At 39.4% G+C, this 26,078-nt stretch overlaps 1 protein-coding gene and 1 long non-coding RNA gene across 4 annotated transcripts in view; one reads left to right on the top strand and one right to left on the bottom strand.

The window, feature by feature from the left end:
- The window catches only part of LOC108522858 (uncharacterized), an 88,777-nt gene that overhangs the window by 39,048 nt on the left and 23,651 nt on the right, over positions 1–26,078 (top strand). For all 3 annotated transcript variants that reach the window (XR_001883624.1, XR_001883623.1, XR_001883622.1), the window contains one exon: positions 25,269–25,377. This is a non-coding gene — a long non-coding RNA (uncharacterized LOC108522858). The remainder of the gene's footprint in view (positions 1–25,268; positions 25,378–26,078) is intronic.
- SH3RF1 (SH3 domain containing ring finger 1) overlaps positions 1–26,078 on the bottom strand; it is a 191,813-nt gene that overhangs the window by 156,532 nt on the left and 9,203 nt on the right. The gene's annotated exons all lie outside the window — the stretch shown is intronic.

Below are 26,078 nucleotides of genomic sequence, written 5' to 3'. Positions count from 1 at the left end.
CTCTGTTTTTTTGTTTTTTTTTTTTTTTTTTTGAGACATAGTTTTGCTCTTGTTGCCCAGGCTGGAGTGGAGTGCGATGGTGCAATCTTGGCTCACTGCAACCTCCGCCTCCCCAGTTCAAGCGATTCTCCTGCCTCAGCCTCCTGAGTAGCTGGGATTACAGGTGTGCACCACCACGCCCAGCTAATTTTTGTTTTAGAAGAGACAGGGTTTCACCATGTTGGCCAGGCTGGTCTCAAACTCCTGACCTCAGGTGGTCCACCCACCTCAGCCTCCCAAAGTGCTGGAATTACAGGTGTGAGCCACCGTGCCTGGCCTACTTCATTTCTTTCAATGACATTTCTTCTGCACCCTAAGTGACAAAACTGTTCTGGACAACATTTGCCTCAGGATCCTTGCCATGTGTTTTCTGACAGTTCTAGCCACTGGCACAGCATCTGTGGCCCAGCCGCCTAGATCCCAGTCCTGGCTCTAGCACAAACATCACGATTCTTCTCTCCCTCTAGACACATGTCAGGACTGCCCTTTCCGACCTCCTTGAAACAGAATTGTGGCCTAGTAACTTGCTTTGGACAATGAAATGTGGTAAGTAAAACATGTCACTTCCAGGTGGAAGCTTTAAGCCAGAGCTCGACTTGCCAGTTCCCTTCCTGGAAGCATGTGCTGAGATGGAGCCTTTGTCAGCTGGGTCTCTGAGTAACTCTAATGACTGTAATGAGGGATGTCCCTCTGCCAATCCACACAACGTGTACCTTGAGTGAGAAATAAGCCTTTGCTGTACCAAGCATCTCAAATTTCAGGGTTGTTTCTTACTATTCCATAATTTAGACTAAGTGATATCATTACTTATTAGTTGCGTAACCTTAAACAAGTTATGTAACCTCTCTGTGTCTGCCTCCTCACCTGGAAAATGGAGATAATAGTAGCAACTACTTCATAGCGTTGCTATGAGAATTAAATAAGTTAATATATATAAAATACCTAAAACATTGCCTGGCACACAGTAAGAACCCACTACTGTACCCAGAAATTCTCATGTAAGCTAACTCACGGATATCATCGCTCTGGTCACCAGTCTCTACAATCTGAGATATGCATATGTAAATACATACATTGCTTCTATTTATTATTCCCATAATAAAATGCTAAATATGTAGGCTCAAAGGCTAACAAATAATTCACTGTTAGACACAAAAGACTGAATGATAAAACCTAAGATATCATCTGTTACAAAATGGCATGGAAAAGTATCTCCAAAAACTAGAAAGTAGAAGAGAGACGATTGTATTTAACTGACCCAACTTTTGCTTCTGTCTCATCCCCTGCCAGTAATACATACACAAACAAGCACAAATATGCACACGCTCCCTTCTCAATGAACAGATTTAATTTGCCAGCCAACTAGAAAGAGATTCAACAGAAGGAGCCAAAAATGTGGTGCCAACTGGCTGTGTGACATGCAGAGTAATGTCTCCTAATAAACCAACACCTGATGTCTAGTAAGTGGGAATACAGTAAGCAGAAGAGGAGTGATGTGATGTGGAAAACCAACCTGACATGTTCCCAGACACATGGTGAAGGTGATTTGAAAGTCGTACTTAGACTCATGGATTATTCTCAAAAGCATTAATTTTCCAAAGGTGATTTTCACCAGGTGTTTATTTACTTGGGGGACAATTAAGGCTGATTTCAGGCTGGGCACGGTGGCTCATGCCTGTAATCACAACACTTTGGGAGGTGGAAGTGGGAGGATGGCTTGAGGCCAGGAGTTCAAGACCAGCTTGGGCAACACAGCCCAACCCCATCTCTATTTTTAATTTTTTAAAAAAGAAGAGGCTGATTTCAAGAGGGGAAATGGTTATACATACCCATAAGGTAGCTGCCTACATTGACCACCAGCATGCTAAAAATATGAATTTGGCAATTACATCTCCAGCTGAATCACATGTACAGTAAAGAAATCCAGGAAGCTTGGCTACAGTGAGTTCTAGACAGATTTCAAAATTTATTAAGGAGAGTACCCTAAGACCAGAAGAGTCAGCAAAAGGAAACAAGATAGTAAAGATGAATACATATTACTGATAAAGAATTAGTAATAAGACTGAAGAGAGTATACCCTACAGTCTTACAAGAAGCAAGAAATAAGCTTATTCAAGACCTGTAGGACCGATTTTAGCAAGAATCCTGCTAAATCAATTTATGAGTCCCCCCTAACCTTGAAATCTGATCACACTTGATCAGGAGGAGAGATGAGGAGAGATCCTCATCTCCCACCTTTGATCTGTAAGTCCTTGGCCTGCCTTTACCAAGAGTCCTATTAGGTCATGTTAGCAAGAATCCCCCTACACTTGACGTCTCCTCTTAGTAATTTTCCCGTTAGTAAATTTTCCCCTCCCCTCACACTCTGCCCATTGGCTATAAATTTCCAGCTGTCTTTGCTGTATTCAGAATACAGTCCTCTCTCTCTCTCTCTCTCCTACTGTAATACTCTAATGCAATAGTCTTCAATAAAGCTTTCCTTACCATCTCAACCAGCATCAGAATAATTTTTTCTTTAACATCTCCAAGCTTGGTCGGAATTAGGGTGTACCTACACCTACCTGCACTAGTAATACTCCGCACAGCAGAGGTGAAAGGAACTAACTACCAGCGTCATGGGCAAGGAAGGGTGTAGGGAACGCCGTCACTGGCCAAATACAGTGGCCTCACAAGCCATCTTCATCTTCAGGAAAATGAATATTGAGCTGCCATAGACACTCTGCTGCCCTCTTAATTTACCAATACCATGAATCTACAGGATGCTCTGTTCCAAACGCCCAGTACACTTTTACACATCTGTCCAGATAGATGCCCGTGAGGTAGGCAGGGCTGAGAATTATGAATTGTTGTCTGTCAGGCTGAAAATTGGAGTTGACAGCAATAAGGTCAAGAATCAGCTCCATGCTGCTTTGACGGAGTGAGTCATTGCCTCCTTGAATCTGGCACATACCAGCAAACAACACTGTCAAGGTTTATTTCCACATGGTCTAACTGCTAAATACAAAGTATTCTAGGTTTGTCAGCTTAGGGCATGCTTGCTTCCACTCTGAAAACATTTCAGCTGCCCTAATATACTGCTATAAAGAATTCTCTTATTATTAACCGTCTTCCTCCTCATATTCAGCTCTGCCTTCTATCACGTCAAAAGCAGCACTTGTAGCTTCCCCATCCTCACTTTGAAGACTATCTCTATAAGTATTTCTGGCATAAAACTGACAGGTAAATGACTTCAAAGCTAATTTCCGCCCCCTACCCCTTGCCCTTTTTCAGTCTCAAGATACCATGTCAGTCCTGTATTCACTCTTAAAAATGATAGCTTAACTGCACAGTGCCATCCTGGGTCAATTCTTAAATATACTAGAATATACTAGTACATCTGGCTCATTTAAGTCATTCTTCACCAGTCTTTCTTCTTATTTACCTCCTTCTTCAACTTGGAAATTTTGCCTTTTCACAATACGTGGGTAGCCATTTCGGCCAAGATTGTGCCAACAAGATTGGTTATAAATCTACCTACTTTGTATAAGGGGAATATTTTTGTAACCATTGCATATCTCTATTAAAACACGAAAGATACACTGAAGGCCAAGTGCCCAAGTGACATGCAGGAAAAAAAAGCTGATGTTCAGAAAGCCAAGCACACAGAGAAATAATGAGAGGTTAATGAAGTGAGTTCTGAATCACAAGTGCTGTTCAGAAAACAAAAAAAGACATCTGTGAGGACTGACCTTGGAACTAGTCCCTGTTATTCAGTCCATGTGTATGCATATTTTTATTAAAATAACTGTTCAAAGTTAACTTTCATCCAAGATCCTTCTGAAGAAATACAAAGGCATCATGTAAAATTTCAAACCCTAACCATTCTACCTTTAGCGACGGTTAGTCCACCTTATTTTCACACATTCCATCTTAATGAAAATAAGTACATTAAAGGATACTCAGAATAGCTGCAAGGCATACCACAAGATGTACAGATTAGAAATTTTCCTTAAAAGTAATTAAGATAGGCCAGGTGCGGTGGCTCAGTCCAGCAATCCCAGCACTTTGGGAGGCCGAGGCGGGTGGATCACCTGAGGTCAGGAGTTCCAGACCAGCTTAGACAACATAGTGAAACCCCACCTCTACTGAAAAAAATAAAAAAATTAGCCGGGCGAGGTGGCAAGTGCTTGTAATGCCAGCTACTTGGGAGGCTGAGGCAGGAGAATAACTTGAACTCAGAAGGCAGAGGCTGCAGTGAGCCAAGATCACGCCACTTTACTCCAGCCTGGGCGACAGAGTGAGATTGCCTCAAAAAAAACAAAAGTAATTCAGATCTATAGTGAGAATTACAAAGCACAAACACTCCAACTGGACACTGGAACATCTAAGAGTAAAGTCACCAAGGTATTTCTTAAAATAATCAACTTTTCGAAAGTCAACTAAAACTTCTCAAGGGGTATTATAATAAATTCAGTTTTACTTAATTTTTTTTTCTTTTTTTTTTTGAGACAGGGTCTCACTCTGGCACCCAGGCTGGAGTGCAGTGGCGCAATCTGGGCTCACTGCAACCTCCACCTCCTGGGCTCAAACGGTTGTCCCACCTCAGCCTCCTGAGTTAACTGGGACCAGAGGTACGCGCCACCATGCCCGCCTACTTTTTTAAATTTTTTGCAGAGATGGGGTTTCACCATGTTGCCCAGGCTGGTCTCAAATTCCTGGGTTCAAGCAATCCACCTACCTCAGCCTCCCAAAGCTCTGGGATTACAGAGCGTGAGCCACTGCATTTGGCCCCCTTCACTTAATTATTTAAGAAAGCAGTTTGAGAAACTGTTCAATTTAAAGATACTAACGTGTGTTAAGGAGTTTTTTTGAGTTTTTTTTCTTTAATTAACAAATAAATAATTGTATCTATTTGTAGTGTACAGCATTTTTAGTATGTATACACTGTGAAATTATATCAAGTTCATTAATATACCATCACCTCACACACCTGTCATTTCTTGTAAGAATATTTGAAATCTACTCCCCTAGCAGTTTTCAAGTCCATAATACATTATTACTAACCACAGTCACCATGCTGCACTTGCCTGTTTTACTCATTACCATATTTACACCGCTTGTACGTGAGCCCCTCAATACAATGATCCACGTATTCACCAGACCAAACTAATCATCACCCAAGCATTCCCCTCACTGCAAGGAAGCCTTTTAAGTGAAGTGAAGTTTTCCTTTTTAAAACTGCCCAGGCCGGGCGCAGTGGCTCACGTCTGTAATCCCAGCACTTTGGGAGGCTGAGGCAGGTGGATCACAAGGTCAGGAGATTGAGACCATCCTGGCTAACACGATGAAACCCCATCTCTGCTAAAAATACAAAAAACTAGCTGTGCGTGGTGGCGGGCGCCTGTAGTCTCAGCTACTCGGGAGGCTGAGGCAGGAGAATGGCGTGAACCAGGGAGGCGGAGCTTGCAGTGAGCCGAGATCGCACCACTGCACTCCAGCCTGGGCGACAGAGCGAGACTCCAACTCAAAATAAATACATTAAAAAAATAAAACTGCCCAAGTTCATGTGAAATGTATACAAGTTTACACGTTGAAATCAATACCGGAAATACATGCTAAATACTATTCAGAAGCAACTTGAATAGATTTTCTTCAGCAATTTCACTCTTCAGCAGAAAGGCAGTGAACTTTACCGCCAGTTCTGCATAGGATTATCTGGTCTAATTTTGCAGGAGCTCTGTTTGCATTTTAATCCATCATCCATGGAAGTAAAGGCCTTAAGGGTTTAAAGCATCTGGATGTGCTTTGGCACTGGCCGTGGCTAACATCAGCACTCCTAAACGCCACAACTCCACCCGGGGAGACAGTGAGAAAGCCAGTGTGCCCTGGAGTAGGCCCAAGTTCAGCTGCTCCAGAAATGCCTCTACACCAAAAGGACAATGTAGCTATCTTTCTAAAATGACAAATCAAAAACACAGGCTGAAATGAAATCCTGCTGAAACACTGTGTGGGCAGAACTTGACCTCGGAGCATGGTTGCTGAGATACTGCACTTCTTGGGAAATGGGGACTGTTTTCCTCCTATGAGGCCCTCAGATGCTCGGTAAAGTCAACCTTGAGATTTCCCTCTTCTCTGGCCCTTATGGCTGGAGCCCCTAAGTCTGTTACCAGACTTGCTTGTAGTTAAACAGCAGAAAGCACAGTGTTACAAACTAGTTTTTAAAATGTGAAATAAAATTTCAAGTCACTTGAGAGTTTTATTCAGATTTTAAATAAAATCTGAAGATTATATATATGAACAATGAAGATTATATGTCAAAGAATACTATAAATAGGATCCTTTGGTGGGAAAGGAGGGATTTATAAATTCTTAATCAAATCTTTTTCTATTTCAGTTAAAAAAATTTTTTTTTGTAGAGGAGTGAAAATGATAATGCTAAATGATTCTCTTTCGTTCTGCCTAAAGCCATCCCAATCACTGATCTGATGTATAATTTAATCACAAATATAAAACAGCTTTCACATGAAAACTTTTCTCCCCACAAAAATACCACTTGTGCAGCGACCCCTGTTCTAACATCTTTGCAATTCTTCCTATCAAGCAATGTTTTTAAAATGAAATATCACTTCTAAAATTATCCCCAGTAGAAAAGAGATCTGAAATATTAAATTCATATGTCCTAATAGCTAAGATTTGCACTTACATTTTAGAAGTATTTTTCTTCAAACATTAGTGTGCATAAAAATCTCCTGGGAAACTTGTTTGAAATGAAAATCTCTGGGTCCCAGCTCCAGGAAATCAAATTCTGTGGATCTGAGGTGGGGCCCAGATGCTATTGTTTGAATGTGTCACCCAAACTTCATGTATTGGAAACTTAATCTCCAATGCAACAGTGATGGGAGATGGGCCCAATGGGAGATGTTTAGGTCATGGGGGTTCTGCCCTCATAAATGGACTGTCTTTTGTGGAGGGAGTGGGTTTGTTATAAAAACACATTTGGCCCCCCTTGCCATCCATCTCCTGCCTGCTCTCTTGCTATATGATGCCTTCTGCCATGTGATCATGCATTAGGGAAGCCCTCGTCAGATATGGCCCCTCAATCTTGGACTTCCCAGCCTCCAGAACCACGAGCCAAATACATTTCTATCATTATACATTATCCAGCCTGTTATAGCAGCACAAATGGACACCAGGTATGTGCATTTTTAACAGGCATTTAGGTGTTTCTAATGCAGGCGGTCCTTGGACCAGACTTTGAGAAATAGCACTGCATGAAAAAGAACTCATTTCCAAGATAGCTGTCCAGTCTTCAAATCCCTTCTCCCAATTCCATACTATTTATATTTCATTAGTTTTTAAACAATCTCTTGTTAGCCTAGAATAAAGAAAATCTTTGAAATGTTATTCTCATTACAACTACACAATAAAAATACCAAAAGGCAAGGCATATAAGAATAAGAGAAAACTGAAAAGCTCACTTGCTCTAAGGTATCATTTAAAATTAGAACTGAACTTTGCAAGGTCGAGGCAGGTAGACCACCTGAGGTCAGGAGTTCGAGACCAGCCTGGCCAACATGGAGAAACCTCGTCTCTACAAAAAAACACAAAAATTAGCTAGGCATTACAGCGCACAACTGTAATCCCAGCTACTCAGGATGCTGAGGCAGAAGAATCGCTTGAACCCAGCAGGCGGAGGTTGAGTGAGCCAAGATTGCGCCACTGCACTCCACCCTGGCGACAGAACAAGATTCCATCTCAATAAATAAATAAATAATAAAATTAGAACTGGATAGAATCTTGATCATGCTAGGCTAATTCCCTCAGTTTAATCTTTAAACAATATTCTAAGCACTCCCCTATTAGCTTTTTATCTATATTCTCCAGTTATTTCATTCATGCTACAAGGTAATGCCTGAAATTTAAATCTGTCCTCAATGGATTCTTGCACTGGGCATTCAAGAAGTCTTGCTTTCATTTACTGTTTTCCTATTTGAACTCTTTAGAATCAGAATTATTTATTTCTTCTATTTAGTTCATGATTTTCCAAAAGATGACTTAGAACCTCTAGAAATTCCCACCTGACTACAAATGTAATTTGTTGCACTGGCTACAGTAAACTTATATTTTTAAGTTACAAATTCAGATACTTTTACTTAAGTAACTGCAGACATGGCAAGCTACCCTGGAGTTGCCAAAGTCAATATGTGAAGTCTGTCTCTAGGGCAACAGACTAAAGAGTAGTAAATGAGGTTTTGAACTGCATTCCTGTTCATTTCTGATTTAGCAACAGGCTTCTACATGCTCCTTTTATGCTCTGGCCATCCCTTTGTCTGATCTCAAAATTACACGGAGTGAGTTTTGGTTTGCTGTTCTCATACATGTATTTCTAATTTTCACTACCCAGCAAATCATATTTGGCTGCCCTGCACACACAAATGTGCATGCACCCACCACCATTTTAAAATTTTTCCCTGTGAATTGAGGACTGCAAGTATTCAGCAGCTTAATTAAAAATCTGCAAACCCCTCCACACAATGGACCAGTGCTGATTCAGTAAGTACTTCCTGCTGCTTTTGTAAAAGCTCTTCCCAGTTTTTTTTTTTTTTTTTTAAGCCACTGCACAGATGATCTCTTTCTACCCAATTCTAGAGTTTCACAATACTTCTTTTTTGTGGACTCAAGAACACGCTATACTGTCAATGGCAGAATGTCAATCAATCTAAATTCTCCTACAACGTAAGTTAATAATTTAAATTCATCTAACTGTAACCAGCACTGCTTGGCAGAGAAGGATACACAAGATCCAGCATCCTGACTAACCAAAATGTAGGTAGAAAGAGTTAACCTAAACTGATTTGTAAAGGATGTTTTACAAAGTAACACAGGACAGAATTTTTTAAAATTGCACGTGCGTTACCAAAACACAATGACAACCCCTCAGTGCTGCACTTTTCTAAACTTTCAGTGGTTTTTTGCTGTTGTTATAACCTGTTGATTAATCTTTAGATCGTACTATTATTTAACATTTTACTAATTTTAAAAGTGGTATATAAGACTGTGTGAAAAAAAGGTAAAAGTTAACAAACCAAAAATACAAGGCATCCAGTTTTTAGAAAAGGTTTTGCAAAATAGAAGTTGCTTATTTATACAGATCACCTGACATACAGAAGTAAATATACCACAGAACATATACTCGTATTCTGTAAGCAGATATTCCATCTTAATGATAGTAGGACTGGCATGAAACATCTGCTAAAATAATGTATCTATCATGCTACATTATAAACCAAAATCCTAAATTGGTCTAGATTTTAAAAGAAGTTGTTTATATTTACCACAATAAGAAGAGTAACTTGTTTCAAAGAACAAAGTAACAATCAACTTATGAAACACAACTTTAACTCTACCAACTACTAACTGTGAAGTCAGAACTGGATGGATGTTGAGTAACCTCAAAGAAGAAAATAAAATGGAACTTCCTCTTCTGAGCAAACCTACTTAGATTTAAGCCTGTATCTATGGATAAAATGTGAACATCAGAAGGCCCTAATGATTATGTATACTCAAGTTACAACAAAAGCCATGTTGATCAATAGTCTACACATTCAAATGCACATGTTTCAAACACCCACCTAAATTTATCTACATAGTCCACTAAAATCTACTACATTTTGACAGCACATAGATGACATAAGTTTATGTTCTTATACCAGGGATAGCAAAAACAGTTCAGAAAACAAAGCTCCAATTGGTCTAATGTCATCAACTAACTGTCCTCAAGATCCCATTCTTGCCTACTTGGAGAAAACCAGATAATCCACCTGTAAATACAGCAATGATAGTAAACCTCAGTTTCTGCTGCAAATAATATGGCCAGAAATACAGGAAGTTCAGCTAAAAGAAAAATCCGTATCATGGCGGTAGGTCAGTAATAAAGACTGTAACCTTGTAACTGCAGGATATTCTATAAAATGAAATGTAATTTGTAAATCATTTTTAATGTTACCAGAAATCAAAGGAAGGGCAATAGGGGAGTATCTGTACAAGACCACCTTCAACAGATTCTTCCAATAAAACCAAATGTACTGAAGAGAAAAGTGGTCACATTAGTTTTTAATGAAAGGCAGGCAAGACAATCGCAAACATCTATGTTCACTCACCTGTTCAAATATCAACTGCTTACGTCCAAAAGGAAAATACAGTCTGCCAGGGGTGTCATATCCACTTTAAGTCAGAGCAAGTGAAGATGTGATGGGTATAAAACTACTACAGAAGCCCAGATGATACTTTCACTGGCCCCTCTGAACCATGTGTGTGAAGTTGGCCAAGTCGTTTATGCAAATGGTATATTATTAGGCAAGGTGTTACTTCGTAAAGTTTTACTTTGAAATTCAAATTATTTCAGAATATGTGGAATAAGACTCAGCTATAGTTTATTCCAAACTGAAGCATGAGACAAGTATTTCATAAAGGGAGTTCAGATTTCCAAAATAAGATTACCCAAAAAAGGGGAGTTAACTAGAGAACACAAATTTTCCCCAGCATATTTTAACATTTCCACCTCAGTGTGCTGTATAGATATTATCACTGAAGTATCAAACTGAGCTAGGAGTATGTGCAACCCTGCTCATTTGTATTGTCACTTTGTTCTGCTCCACAGACACTGAAGAGGTCATGCTTAATGGCCAAAAAATTCACTATGCACCTAAAGGAGAAAGTAGAAAAAGATAGGCAGGCCGAGCGTGTGACTGTCTATTTAAGCATGCAACTGTATTTTAAACATAATTAGACTAATTGCCTCCCAATCTTAGCAGATGTATCTGCACATGCAATTAATTAGAACTGATTTTAAACGACCTGTTTGGAATCCTTTGTTCCCCACTTCCTACAAATCAAATTACCAAGGAGCAAATTTAATTTTTCAACTTTTATTTTAAGAAAGACACAAACTTACATTAACTGGGTCTGATCCACTAATGTAAGTCATTTAACTAGCAATTATTTCATTCCGAAACTAAAATCCCATTCAAATTTTTTCATCTATAAAATAATTCCCTGGTAAATATGACAATCTTGCAAGACTGCTGTAGAAAGAAAAACTTAACTAATCTCACAGCTCTTCATCTAAAAGAGGAAGGTAAAAGCAATAAAGTTCCATTTTGCAGGAGAATTAGAAAAGTACACTATTAAAGCCACCTTTTACCATGTGCTTTACTCTCTACTGATTGTTCTACCATAAATCAAAAGTAGTTAAGGCATTAAAAGAGGACTTTAAGGGGCTATTTAGCAGAGGAAGACATCCTCACTGGGAAAAGGATAATGACTGAGGACAAAGGTTCAGACACTGAAACTGGAGATGGGGCCAGAACAGGACAGTGGAGAGGGTCAAGAAGAGGCAAACCAAAAGGCAAGAGGTGGGAAAAAGAGCAAAAGTGAGCTTGATAGGTTTACACAGAGATTGCAGCAGTAAACAGGAGAGGCAGACACACTTGCTGAGGGATCTTCCCCCAAATAAATATTTACTGAGAGAGTGAATGGTGGACAACATCCACAGCAACATTAGAGGTATGTACCTGGTCCAGGGGAGAGTGATGAACATGTGATAAGTGAAGGAAGCCACAAAGCTGCAGGCAGGTCTAGTAACATGAGGCAAGTATGAAGGTGTGAGCTAGAGCCTGGAGAAGATGCAGACGCTGGACTACCATGTCTGAGAGTCTGGAATCTAGAGAGGTGAACAAAGTAGCATCACTTGACAAATGGTAATAACGCATATAGGGTGAGGGAAAGGGATACAACTATATGGGCCAGAGAAAATAGGATTACTGTTCTGAAGACAATAAAAGGGTTCTGGGCCTTGTGATCTGAGTCGGAGGAGGCATCATGACATTCCTGCACACGATAGAAATTCTGGAGCTAACAATGGGAATAGAAATAGGAAAAGGGCTAATACCCAAAATCTACAAGGAACTTAAACAAATTTACAAGAAAAAAAAAAAACTCCATCAAAAAGTGGGTGAAGGATATGAACAGACACTTCTCAAAAGAAGACATTTATTTGGCCAACAAACACATGAAAAAAAGCTCATTATCACTGATCATTAGAGAAACGCAAATCAAAGCAACAATGAGATACGCCACAGCAGTTAGAATGGTGATCATTAAAAAGTCTGGAAACAACAAATGCTGGCGAGGATGCGGATAAATAGAAACGCTTTTAAACTGTTAATGGGAGTGTAAATTAGTTCAACCATTGTGGAAGACAGTGTGGCACTTCCTCAAGGATCTAGAGCCAGAAATACCGTTTGACCCAGCAATCCCATTACTGTATTTATACCCAAAGGATTATAAATCATTCTTCTATAAAGACACGTGCACACGTACGTTTACTGCAGCACTTTTTACAATAGCAAAGACTTGGAACCAACCCAAATGCCCATCAATGATAGACTGGATAAAGAAAATGTGGCACATATACATCATGGAATACTATGCAGCCATAAAAAAAGAATGAGTTCATGTCCTTTGCAGAGATACGGACGAAGCAGAAACCATCATTCTCAGCAAACTAACACAGGAACAGAAAACCAAACACCGCATGTTCTCACTCATAAATGGGAGCTGAATAATGAAAACACATGGATACAAGGAGGGGAACATCACACACCAGGGTCTGTTGTGGGGTGGGGGGCAAGGAGAGGGAGAGCATTAGGACAAATACCTATTGCACACCAGGCTTAAAATCTAGATGACGGGTTGATAGGTGCAGCAAACCACGATGACACATGTATACTTATGTAATAAACCTGCACATTCTGTATCCCAGAACTTAAGTAAAATTAAAAAAATAAAAAATAAAAAAGTAATAGGAAAAGGGGAAACATCCACATGGGCAGTCCAGTTTCCCAATCTGGAACTTGGAGCCGTTCACCTGGTGGGTGTCTGTGACTATTCGGACACAGACACCAAAGGCTACTCCAGATTGAAGTGCACTGCTTACTTTCAGTGGCCTCATAGAACTACTCAACACTGTGTTCAGTGGTTCCTGTGCCATGGTTTGAATGGATCCGCTCCAAAACTCAGGTGTTGCCAATGCGATGGTATTAAGAAGTAGGGCCTTTAAGAGGCAGTTAGGCCATGAAGGCTCCTCCCTTGTGAATGGGATTAAGCCACTTCTAAAAGAGGCTTCACCCACCATTAGGTTAGCTTGCCCAAATGCCCTCTGCCACGTGAGGACACAGCATTCCTCCCCTCCAGAGGAACCATCTTGGAGGCAGAGAGTTGCCCTCACCAGATAACTGAACCTACCAGCACCTTGATCTTGGACTTCACAGTCTCCAGAACAGTGATAAATAAATTTGGGGGTTGTTTTTACAAATTTCCCAGTATCTAGTTACAGCAGCAGAAATGGCCTACGACACTCCACTGGAGACATAGGGTATTCTCTAATTCTGTGTGGAAAGCAGACTATGTACCAATTCATGTTAAAGCATGCAATTATCTGCCGGTTAAAAAAACATACCAGGGTCCAATCCCCAGCTGGACACACACAGAGCAACAGTAGGAAGGATACATTTTCAGCAAGCTGTGACTCTTTAAGTAAATACGTGGGAGGAGGCAAGTGCAGATTAAAGTACAGTAATTGTGAGGCATATGACTGCAGTCATGTTTATGAGTGACTACACAGAGAGATTTCAATGAATTGTACATATAACCCATACAGCAATGATTATATTAGAAAAAGGAAATTCATCTCTGACATTAATCATCAGGCTCCAGACACTCAACAGAATCAGCCCACAACATGGTTGTATTATTTTGCAGAGGAAAAAAAAATGATTATCTGAAGGCTAATTTGAATCCACACTACATCAAATGAGGAAATATGCTCAAGTCACGACACAGCCAAGATTAATAGGTGTTTCCACCCACTCCTTAAACAGTTTTAGGTACAAAAAACAATGTCACTTCTCTTCCTAAGAATATGTTAAGCATAGAAATTTGCAGAAATGCATAAAAAAGCATTCCTTTCCATGCTGTCATTTTCCGGTGTTCTGGGTAGCTTTAAAAGTATGAACAGTGAAGTACACCAATGCTGTCAGTTATAAAGGATTTGTATTCATTTCTGGGAGCTAAAAACAGAGATGCTGCTATGGTTTGGAATCATACTGCTCATCTCTTGGGTTTAAAAAAAAAAAGCTTGTGGCAAGATTTTTTTAAAATCATTCCACATTTATCTTCATAAAACAATACAAAGTGAATTGCTAAATAAGCATATATGACATTTTAATTTACTCATCTATTAAAACTCTGTTTCAACTTAAACATCTGAATAACAATCATTCTCCTATTTGCAGTATTTTTTCAACATGAGGTGTGCTCAGTAACATCAACATACATCAAGTATAACTCGTTCCCTGATTTATTTGTTAAGTTAAATTCTTATTGAGAACCTACTATGTGCTAGGCAGTGTGCTAGCTGCTGGGGATACAGACAGGAATAAATTTAATCAAAGTCCTGGTTCTCATGGAGCCTACTGCTCCATGTGGGGTAGTGGGGGTGGGGGTAGGAGGGATTAAACAAATAAATGTATAATGTGATTTTAGATAGACATAAGTGCCATAAAGAAAAATAAAGCAGTGCAAGGCTAGAAGACTGACTACAGTAGAGTGAGGGGTGAGGCTTTTTTTGGATATGGTGGTCACAGAAGACCCTTATAAGGAAGTGACATTTGAAAAGAGACCAAACTGAAGGAAAGGAGCAAGCCATGTTGAGATCTGGGTAAAAGCTGACCTTCCTTCCAGGCAGGGCAAAGACCAGGTGCAAAGGCCCTAGGCCTTGGTAATCTGATAAACAGCAAGAAAGTCTGTATGGCTGGAGCAGAATACTTAAGGTGAGGAGATAAGGTGGAGGAAAAGGGCAGGACTCAGTTATGTGGCTGAAGTCTAATGGACCATTATATAACATAGTTTTGAGCAAGAGTGACATGTCACACTGAGGTTCAAGGGAGCTACTCAGGGAGACACAGGTGGACAGAAGGTTAGTTAGGAGATGATGTCAATACATACAGCTTAATCTGATATCCTCAAAATGCTTTCACCCTTAAGGTTTTACAGAGAGGGTGGAAGGTAGGAAGCTACTTTTTAAATTTCATTATATCTAAACAAATACACGTAAAGTCATGTATACACTCTGTAACACACATTCCTCTCAGTGACTTCGTTAGTCAGAATAACTGAAGAGTACTGTTTCAAATAATCTCAGTCAAGCAGTCTTAAAATCATTCACAAAACAAGATGACCATCCTCGTGCCTTTTATTATAACTACATGAAAGTCATGTAGGAGTGAATAGTTCTTTTGTCCTTTAACAGGCTAGTTGAAAAACAAGCATACTGTCTTTTACTGTCAATTCATGGTTCACAAAGCCTCTGAGGTTGGCTTTCGTCCTTCAAAAGCTTTTAATGGACAGGTACATTTAAGCCTTATTTTATGGATTGTGAGAAATGGAATGCACTGGGAGCAGTCCCCATCTCCCTTTTATGAAAGGAGGAAGATATCAGCAATGCAGAGTGACCTCACCTATAAGGAATGCATCAGTGACATGGAACAAAGGTGGCTTCCTTCGTAAGGAAACCTAATCTGTTTCAGAAAACTGCTTCATTACTTTTGAATGATTTAGGGCTGCACAGTCTACTAGAAACAATTCCATTCTTTAACCTCTATTTTATTAACAAAACTGTGATTCTTCCTTCAAACATTAAAGAAAAGCCTTGCATATTCATCAATCAAAACTATATTTTATTCAGATCACCTTTGATCATACATGTGTTTGTGCCAAATAAGCGTATTTTTCAGTTGAAGCCTATAAAAGATAGGTGGTACGCCTACAAGAATGAGGACTCTGATATGTTGTGTAGGCTCAGGAACCACGTGAGATGTGCTAGGTAAAGGTAATTCACTCCTGTGTCAGGTTGCACTTAAGAGGGCCTGCGTTTTCACATTTTATAGCATGTTGAGTTTTCCAGCTTATGAAATTTATCACAGCTTACTTTTTCAAACAGTGACATCAATGCAAAACAAGTTCTTTAAGAACAGAATGAATTCATTCATGGCTAACCCAGATGCAACAAACAGAACACAGAGTTGCTAAAATATTACTTCCCTCTTTCAAGATTATAAAATGCCCTGTTACATACTTTTTTCCTCAAGGTAACGTGTCAAAAATTTACTTTCTGGAGTCAGATATACAATATTCCATGGGATCAGCTCTTAAAATGTTTTCATGACCATTGAAAAGGGCTATGAAAATTGCTACTATTCTCATTCTAAAGCTACTGATAGATAAGATAGTTGTGATCTAATTACTCCCTACCATCTGGCACCTGGGTGCCAATAATTAGCAACTCTGCCTGATTGTCAGATAACACTCAACTGACCAGCAAAGTTGGTTTTAAGTATCAAACTGTCAATCAATTTTTGCCTCAATCTATCTTTAACCAACCTATTCTATTTTCTGGCTTAATATCCCAGTATGTCTAGTAATACTGCCAAGAAATGATGACCTTCAGTTCAGGCACAGAGAATAAACACGTGCTGATGGACTGAAGTATTCATAAGCAAAACACAGGCTCTTTTTTCATACGTTCTAAATTTCAACATATACCTCTGAACATAAGTCATGTTAAATAAATCCTAAACTGGCAACAACCCACAGTAACAGGCAGGATGGGTGGATTATAGCAAGGGGAAGTTAAACAAAAATATGACTCTAGTTAGTTGTTAACGATAAACACCCTCTGCCCGAATACTGACCTGATACCACTAAATTGGGTGCAGAAAAAAGGCCTAGGGGTGGGAGATGGGGGCGACTGAGAAATTTACATATCAGGTTAATGTGAAAAATAAACTTGCCTCTCAAGGAAAAAAGTTTGGATCGCAAAGAAGAAACTTAAATAAACCTAGTAACACATGAGAATTTACATAATAAATATTCACATAGAATTCCCACTTCTTACACACAAAGCTCTTCATTCATAGCATACCTAGAAACCACAGCGTGGCACATTTCTAAAGTTACCAAGCCTTCCCAGCATGTTGCTCCTCAAAATCTGCCATTCTTTTTAATCTGTAAGGAAATGTTAGGCAGACCTAGTGTTACTCATTTGTAGGTATCAGATAGCTTAGTCTCCTGAGAGAAGTAATAATAACTCAAGGTATTTCCATGCATATAGTTAAATTGTTGATACATTAACAATCACAGAGAATCCAGTCTTGCAGCTATCTGAACGAGAGAGCCCATGGGCCCTTGTCATGTTTCATATCACAGCTGGCTGGCTTATGATTTGAGACTTGGAAAGGATCCCTTGGGACTAATTTATTCTTCTAACTGCCCTTTTCTTCCCTCTTTCCACTTCATTCTCAAGAATTTTAATTTAATTTTGAATGTGCATGTTGCCTGTCATAGGATTCAAAATGTAGAGGTGCTATTGCTAACCACATTACCTGTGCTTCCTACCATCCACAGGATTACCCACCTCTGGAATTACTTAGTATATAGATGATCTGTATCAAAAGAAGCCATTATACATGTAACATTTTGCATTCTAAAAGATTTGCAAGCAGAGAAATTATAAGGTGTTTGGTAAAGATCAATATGACAGTTGGACAGCTAATTCCTAGTAGATCAGTTTCATTTTCCTCTATGTCAGAATGATGTGCCTGGGGGATAGGAGATAACATATCACATATTTTAACTTTTATAAGGCTTTTGACTCAACTCAGCAGAACATTCTTTCTAACAAACTAGGAAAACATGATTTCTAGACCACCATGGTGGGTGCAACCAAAATGTTTCAATGGTCACTCTCAAGAGAATTGTTATTCAACATCCAATTACAGTCAAGTTTCATAAGAGTGTACCTAGCCTTTGAGTACTACTGTCATTGTTGACTTAAATAGTGGGAAAATGAATGTGATTAAGCTTACCAAAATATATGTGAGGTTAGACGCTCAAACTTAGAAGGATGTGAATGTGTTTCAATGGACCTTGGAATTCTGGAATGTGAGTAGGCATCTATCAGTTCCATCAAGAAGTATTTACTGAACTGACCACCTACTACCTTTTCCACAGTCATGAAGAGAAAAGAGGTATAGAATTCAAAAGAGCCCCTCATCTCAAGTTCCTTATAACTTGGTACAGGAGACAACATTAAAGCACAATTAATTGGAGAACACCACCAAATGGGGGCAGAGAATATTCAAAATAAATGTAATAAACAAGGTATATATGTGTTTAAGATCAGGTATCCATATGATCACAAACATGTATTAAAGCAATTGCATTTGGATTGGCATTTTTCAATTCCTGTTGTTAAGTAGCCAATTGCTGACACTACCATAAAGATTACAGAGACAAGTTTAATCCAGAGGGTAGTAAAAACTAACCACTCGAGAGATGGGGGAAACTGAATTTATCTAAGGAAAAGAGAAAATCTGAGATCTAGGCAAAGCATGAACCAGCAATGTAGTGAGTTCTTTTTAAAGGTACACAACATGAGGATGTGAAAACAGGCATCAGGAGGGTCCCATGACAGCCGTTCCACAACTCAAAGCCCCATTCAGAACTTCATCACCACACTAAGAGCTCTTCTGGACTTGAACCCAAGCACAGCAAGCAGGGATTGGACAGCATCCAAAGGAGAGTGACTAAAATGATTAAAATGTTAGGAAATGCGTCCTATGAGGACATGTAAAGGAAATTCAGTTATTCAGTCCTGATAAAAAGAGAGGAGGTCAGGACTGCACCACAGCCTGCAAGGTCAGGAAGAAGAGGTACAGGGGAGCACTTCTTTTCCATTAAGGATGGGATGAGAGGAATGAGAGCACATTGCAAGGACAGGAATTTATATGAAACAGAAAAAAAGAACCTCCTGGCTAGGAAGATGGTAAGGCACTGGAATAAGTTTGTGTCAACAAGCTTTTGAAATGTCCTTTTGCAGAGACTTTCTAAAAACACAGTAGATGACTATTTTCATAAAATGTTCACCCAGTGTCCTTTCTTACCCTACAAAATCAGTAAGTGAATATTTTAACTATAAATAGAAACTTCATTAAAAAATATATAAACTTATGGAAATTTGAAGCATTGCAAGGCTCTTCACTGTTGCAGCATTTGCAAAATGCATCAGAAAATTATATAAATGCATTTGTTTATATCTGTTTATATATGTCACACTTTTTAAAAAGGGAAATCAGCTGCTCTAGATATGAGCTATTAAAAAATAACCAAAACGTGGAAAAACGGACCAGTAATAACTACTGAAGCCACATAATCTTAATGGTATGGAAGTGAGGGGAAGGGTGGGCAAGGTTGGGAAGGGTAAGCAAAAATCAGCCACAAAGGAATAAAACACAACACACATGTGCATATGCATGCATACACACACACACACACAGAGTCCAGAGAGATCAACTGATCCACCCGTCCATCCATCCATCCAACAGTGCATTAAAACATCCATGTTTTAATAATGGGCATAATAATCTTTCCTAACATTACTTTTTTTTTTTTTTCTTTTTGAGTCAAGAGTCTCGTTCTGTTGCCCAGGCGAGAGGTACAGTGGCATGATCATGGCTCACTGCAGCCTTGACCAACCGGATTCAAGCGTTCCTCCCTCCTCAGCTTCTCAAGTTGCTGAGACAGCAGGCGCAAGCCACCATGCCCAGCTAATTTTTTGTTTTTGGTAGAGATGGGGTTTCGCTATGTTGCCCAGGCTGGTCTCAAATTCCTGAGCTCAAGCAATCCTCCCGCCTCAGCCACCCAAAGTTCTGAGACTATAGGCGTGAGCTACCATGCCTGGTCTCCTTAATTTTTAAAAATTAGGACTGTGCTACAAAGCACATCTCGTTTCCTTACAGAAAGTCTTAGGGGTCTAAGTCTTCAGTACTATGCTAAATAAATAACTAAATTGCATTTTTTTTTTTCAATTACTTGAGCTATTATTTTCCCCAATCACAGGGAGGGAGATAGACAAGGAAAGAAGGAAGGGAAGGAGGCAGGGAGGGAGAGAGAAAGGGAGGAAGGTAAGAAGAAGGGGAAGAAGGGAGGGAGGAAGGTAGGCGGGGGGCGGAGGGGAGGGATAATGAAAATGGTCACACACGTCTACCATGCTATAATGAATTCTGCTGGCTGGATATCTTATCACAGGATAAGAGAACAGGAAGAGATACTATAGATAATGTTGCTCACCATTTCCTTTTACAGATGAGGCCCAGAGAAGCTGACTGACTCAACCAGTCTCACACTATAGTTGTAAAACCAGAACTATCTTCTGTAGTCACTAATTTACGAACAGCTTGGGTATCTGAAGTTTAAGCCAGCTGTTTGAAACAGAACAAAATGTTCTATGGTATTAACATATAAGTGTGGATTAATTAAATTACCAGACTACATACACACCAATAGTCTGTTTTGTTTGTTTCTTTGTTTTAGAGACAAGGTCTCATTCTGTCACCCAGGCTGGAGTGCAGTGACAAGATCACAGCTCTCTGCAGCCTCAAACTCTGGGGCTCAAGCGATCCTCCAGCCTCAGCCTCCCGAGGAGCTGGGACTACAGGTACATGCCACCATGCCCAGCTAATTTAAAACAAAAAAAATTTTTAGAAGGGGGGTGGGGGTCCCACTATGTTGCTCAGGCTGGTCTCATCCTGGCCACAACTGATCCTCCCACCTTGGCCTCCCAAAGCACTGGGATTACAGATGTGAGCCAATCCACTTGTCCCAGAGTTTATTTTACAATATAACTGTGATATGGTATTAAAAGTTCTAATTTCTAGAAAGAGAGAAAACTGAAGATACTCATGTTTACTGAGCATGTACTTGGTCTTGGGCATTTGAGATTCCTTATCTCATGTAATCCTCACAAACTTGGAGAGCAGCTCTTCATCATTCTACAAATGAAGAAATTAGGTAAGGAAGTAACTTGCCCAAGAGCCACACAGATAACAACGAACAGAGGAAGTTCTGCCTGATAATAAATCTCCTGCTTTTCCTATTATCAGACACTTTCTGTCCAGCGGGAATCACAGAGCACACAAAAAGGAACATTCTGAGGAAGAAATTAATTCCTCTGCATTTCCCCTGAACACTTTTGAAAAGTTCTGTATTCTCTGGCATCTCTCCTGTGCTTAATGAATTCTGTTTTCTATATGCTGTGCTCATTCACACTGCCCTCAGCTAGGGTAACCTTATGGCCCTGTTTGCCCCAAACAATCCCGACTTACTCCTGTTGACTCTGCAAAATTATCAACAACATCCTTTTCACTCTCAAAAACGTCCCAGGGTAGAGGATAAACTACATGGTCACTCTGCCTAAACCCCTCACTACAGCTTCCCCCATCCAGGCTTGCCTGACCTCAAAGAAGCTCAGGTACCTGCCTTCCCACTCTTTCAAAGCATAATAAATGTCCTGTCCATCAAAGCAGGGATTCTCACGTCAGTAAAAACTGAGAAAAGAAACATGGTTAGGCAATGCTAAACATGCTTCTAAAGTGCAGGACATTTTAATATGCAGACAATCTCTAATTATTAGAATTTCAAGCAGTGTAACAACTTTATATGAAGATAATATTCCGGCAGAACGGAGGTTGATAATTTTATGCAGATGAGATCTATCAAGCAAACCAAGCAAACCAGCCCTATTTAGAGGTTGATCCAAAGTCGGGCTCCCTAACCGTCCTTGCTTTTCTGCTCTACCTCACTTCTAAATCTAACAGTTCATCTGAAGGCTCCTGTGGCAGGCACGGTATGGGCTTCTAAGCGAACATTAAAGGCAGATTACTGGTGTCAATGGACAAATGTGAGAGCCACATGTCACCTCAATGCACCAAGATCAAATCCAGGTGCCAATCTGAGTTTGTTCTAAATGTTCAATATCAAAGTTGACTTTTGCTAGGGTGATTATTTTTTAAATTTCAGGCCTACAAAAGAACTCAGATATCAGAAAAGCCTCATTTTATAAAAGAGAAAACTATGTCCTATAGAAGAGAAAACACTGGCCTAAAATCACATAGCCAAGACTAGAAAGCAGGTCTCCTCATTCTTTCCACCATATAGGCGATTCTCAGCTTCCATACATCATATATTTTCATGCTTCATACACGGAGACCCAATACTTTTCTACTGCCAGATTTGAACTTTCTTGGAACAGCTGCTATGTAAACATTTCAAGCTGTCACCCTTTGGGGCCTTTAAGCAACACTTCAGCTTCAGCAACATCACAGGCTTTGTACAACAGTGTTAACACTTTCAGTGTCTTCTTAATATTTCAGACTTGTTTTACAAAAATGAGTAGAAAAAAGAAAAATAAACGTGCCACTACTAGTACAGTTAAGCCAAGAATGAAAATAATAAGAGCTACCAAAAATGGCAAAAATATTTAGCCTCATAGACTGCAACTGTGGCAGAAAAAAAGCATACGAAATGCTGAAAAATAATTCATCACTATGCATAAAACACAAGTTTAATAATGGTGAAAAACTGTTCAAAGATTTTGAAAAAAATTGAAATAATAGAGATTAGTAAACTAAATGTCACTTTGGATAAGGTGGGCAAATGAAAACTTAAGGTTTGAAATTTAGTTTTATTATATGATGTTCTATGTGTTTAATGTTTTAAAACTTTTAAAGATTTTAAGGATATTTAAAACTAAGCAGTTATATAATTAGGAATGTAAGAATATTTTTTAATTCTACAAGAATTGAATCTCCTTATAACATATCTAATGTTCAACTTTTCAACATTACTGCTCACGTTTCCAGGAACCTTATACAAATGCTAGGGATATTTGTATCCCACACTGATGCTCTTACTTACATTGTTACTGTATTATTTTGAGGGTACGTCACATAAATTAAAACTAGATATGAAGCATCCTATAGCTAACTTTAGCTTCCTTTCTGTATAAATGTTCATTCCCTAGGACCACTCATTACATATTAAAATAATGAAAATTCACTCCTGTTCATTCATTCCTGAATTGATAAGCAGTGAAACTACAGTGTTTCAAAAGGATTTTTTCTGGCAATAATAATAATAATCATAATGATAATAATAATTTCCTTAATCCTTAAGGAATTTATTTCCTTAGGCTAACAGAAAAATGTTCAACATTGACAGTCCTTGCCTTTCTGCACTATGTAACTTAAAAATTCATTTGCACATCCTCCTACTGCTCACTTTTTTCATGTTTCACAACGCAAATAATCTACTATTTAACTGCTCTGTCAGCCATCTGAAATGGCACCTCCATTCCCTTCCCAGCTACCCCGAAAGAGCTCACTCACACATCTATCTTTAAAATGGCTGTGTTTACAGCCACCCATATGTCACCATTCATGAAGCAACTGCTACCATCCTCTTGACTAGGCATTGGCAGACATATACATGACAAAAGGATTGCAGAGCCACAAAAAAGGGTGCCTGGGGCTCTGAATTTTTCTTTTCAAGGTTACTACCTTCAGAAGAAACTAAAAATTAAAAATTTTTAAAGAGCAGAAGATACACGTACTCTTTATAATAAAAGCTTTGGGAGGATGAGTTGAAGTTTCTAAATGAGGGAGCCTTACCAGCAAGGCAGCCTCCAAGCATAATATTTCTATCATATGTACACCTCCCTATACTATATTGCTATGTAAATGAGTCTTGCCAGCTATCTGAGTTCCTCACTATCCATACTATGTCGCTATGTGTAATATTTCTATCACAAGTACATCTCACTATAATATTTGTGCTAGGTTGCTACAGTATTGTGGATCCTTAGGAAGCATCCTGCCACAGCATGAATTACAAAGTCATTTGCCTTTTGACCTTAAAATTTTAAAGTCTTTTTACATATTGTCTTGGGTTTGCTTAAGCCACATTAAGCAATCTACTAGAGAGGGGACAGATTAATAAATGGAGTGAGCGTCTGACCAGAGAGGAAAAAAGCAGGCATTCTTCCCAACAGAGTGAGTTAAGGAATGGAGGTGTGCAAAGGAGAGCTGGGGGCTCGTGGAATGCTGAGAAAAGACCACAGGCAACAGAAAAAGGCAGGGGCTTGAACTGACATACTGCACCTACCCACACACCTTTTCTGAGCCTCTGATTTTATTTTTTTCCTTTTCTGAGACCAGAGACTAATTATGGGGCAAAACAAAGTATTTTGAGAAGACAACCCAGAGGAAGCAGTTTTAGGAAGGCAATGGAGTAGGACTGCTTTCCTGCTCCCCCTGTCTGTTGACTGTCTCCCCACTGCGCCTCTTTTAGCCACTTGGAAAGTACAGACCACAGTTGCAGGAGAGGGCAGTGCAAGGTGCTGCAAGGCAGAGAAGTTAACAGTCAACACAGGTTCTATAGCAGCTGATGCAAAAGCCAGGGATGAAGTGCTAAAGTCAGAGAGCCAGGGCAGAGGTGGAACTTTTCAAAAGAACCTCAAGAACAAGAAGGGCCTTCAGTTAAAGTAAAACTAGATTTTATCTCTTTCCTCCCTTTCCCTCAGATTTTCCTTTTCCCTGCCCAGCCAGCAATAACAGAATAATCATTTCTCTCCTTCAGTCACCCAAAAGAGAAATATAAATAAATAAATAAGGACTGGAGCAATAGTGATAATAAATGAAGGAAACTGGGAGAGGAGGGGGTTCAGGGTTGCCAAAGAGGTCTGCATCAGGCTACTTTTCACACGTAGGAAACCAAAATAACTGAGTTCATGTCTGTATTTTATGTAGCTCTACATCCAAACATTACATCCACTTTATAATCTTTTCTATATCTTTTCAATAACTTTGGTTCTCATCATCCCAAATAGAAATGACATTAAATATACAGTTAAGAATCCCTAGAGAGATTGGTATTCACTTCACTCACTTATTCACTCATTTATTCAACAAACCTCTTGCGAGTGTGTACTCTATGCCAGACACTACAAAGGGCTCTGAAGAGTCAAAGATGAACCAAATCCAGCCCCATCACCAACACCATTCCCACAACCACTCTGCATAGAGCTTAGGTCCCTATGGCTCCACATCTTTGAGCTGAAGAAATGAAGCCCAGAGAAACCCCACAGTCAGCTGATGGCAGTGTCGGAATCAGAGGCCACAACTTCTAACCTCCAAACCACACTCTTCCCATACATCAAGCTAAGGAGAGTCTGCTTTCTTGGTTCACTGTCATTGTAAAGGAGCTTTATTTGTCCTCTTTTTGTCAAAACAAAACAGGAAGCAAGGACAGTGAGGAAAGAATAACCTCTTCCAGTTGCAACTCAGAAGAGATTCCCCTGCTAAAAGCAACACCAGGGAAAATGTTTGCCACCTAAGTCAACTGCAGGTAAGGGAATGAAGCATTTGGGATCAGAAATCGGACAAGTTATTTAAAGTCTTTCAGCCACCCCTCCTACATCCATGAAATAAGAGTAATAATGTATAGTGAGCCGTAAACACGCCAACTGCACTCCAACCTGGGCAGGAGTGAGACCGTCTAAAAAAAAAAAAAGAAGGAGACATAATACCTTCTTATAGTCCAATGTGAGTAGATATGGAAGCTATCTGAGTTTGTTTTTTTTGTTTTTTTGTTTTTTTGAGATGGAGTCTTGCTCTGTCGCCCAGGCTGGAGTGCAGTGACACGGTCTCGGCTCACTGCAACCTCCGCCTCCTGGCTTCACGCCATTCTCCTGCCTCAGCCTCTTGAGTAGCTGGGACTACAGAAGCTATCCAAGTTTTATCATTAAATTAAAAACTTCAAATTGCAGAACTGCATAATACAATGTGATTCCATTTCTATTCAATTTTGTGTCTGAAAGAAAACACAAAAAACCTCCGACAGTGGTTACCCCTAGAGATTAGGAACAAAGGAATAGAGATTGGAAGCCTTTATTTTCTCCTGTACATCATCTTCTACTATTACATTTCTTACCATGAGCATGTATTATTTTAATTTTAAAACAGAAAGAAAATACTGCGAGTATTTTCTTATGAGTATTTTAAACAGAAAGAAAATACTATGAAGAAAATTTTATGAATGAAAATACT

Source organism: Rhinopithecus bieti, unplaced genomic scaffold (genome assembly GCF_001698545.2).
Source record: "Rhinopithecus bieti isolate Rb0 unplaced genomic scaffold, ASM169854v2 scaffold_66246, whole genome shotgun sequence".
Classification (NCBI taxonomy): domain Eukaryota; kingdom Metazoa; phylum Chordata; class Mammalia; order Primates; family Cercopithecidae; genus Rhinopithecus; species Rhinopithecus bieti.
This window is presented reverse-complemented; position numbering and strand designations above follow the sequence as displayed.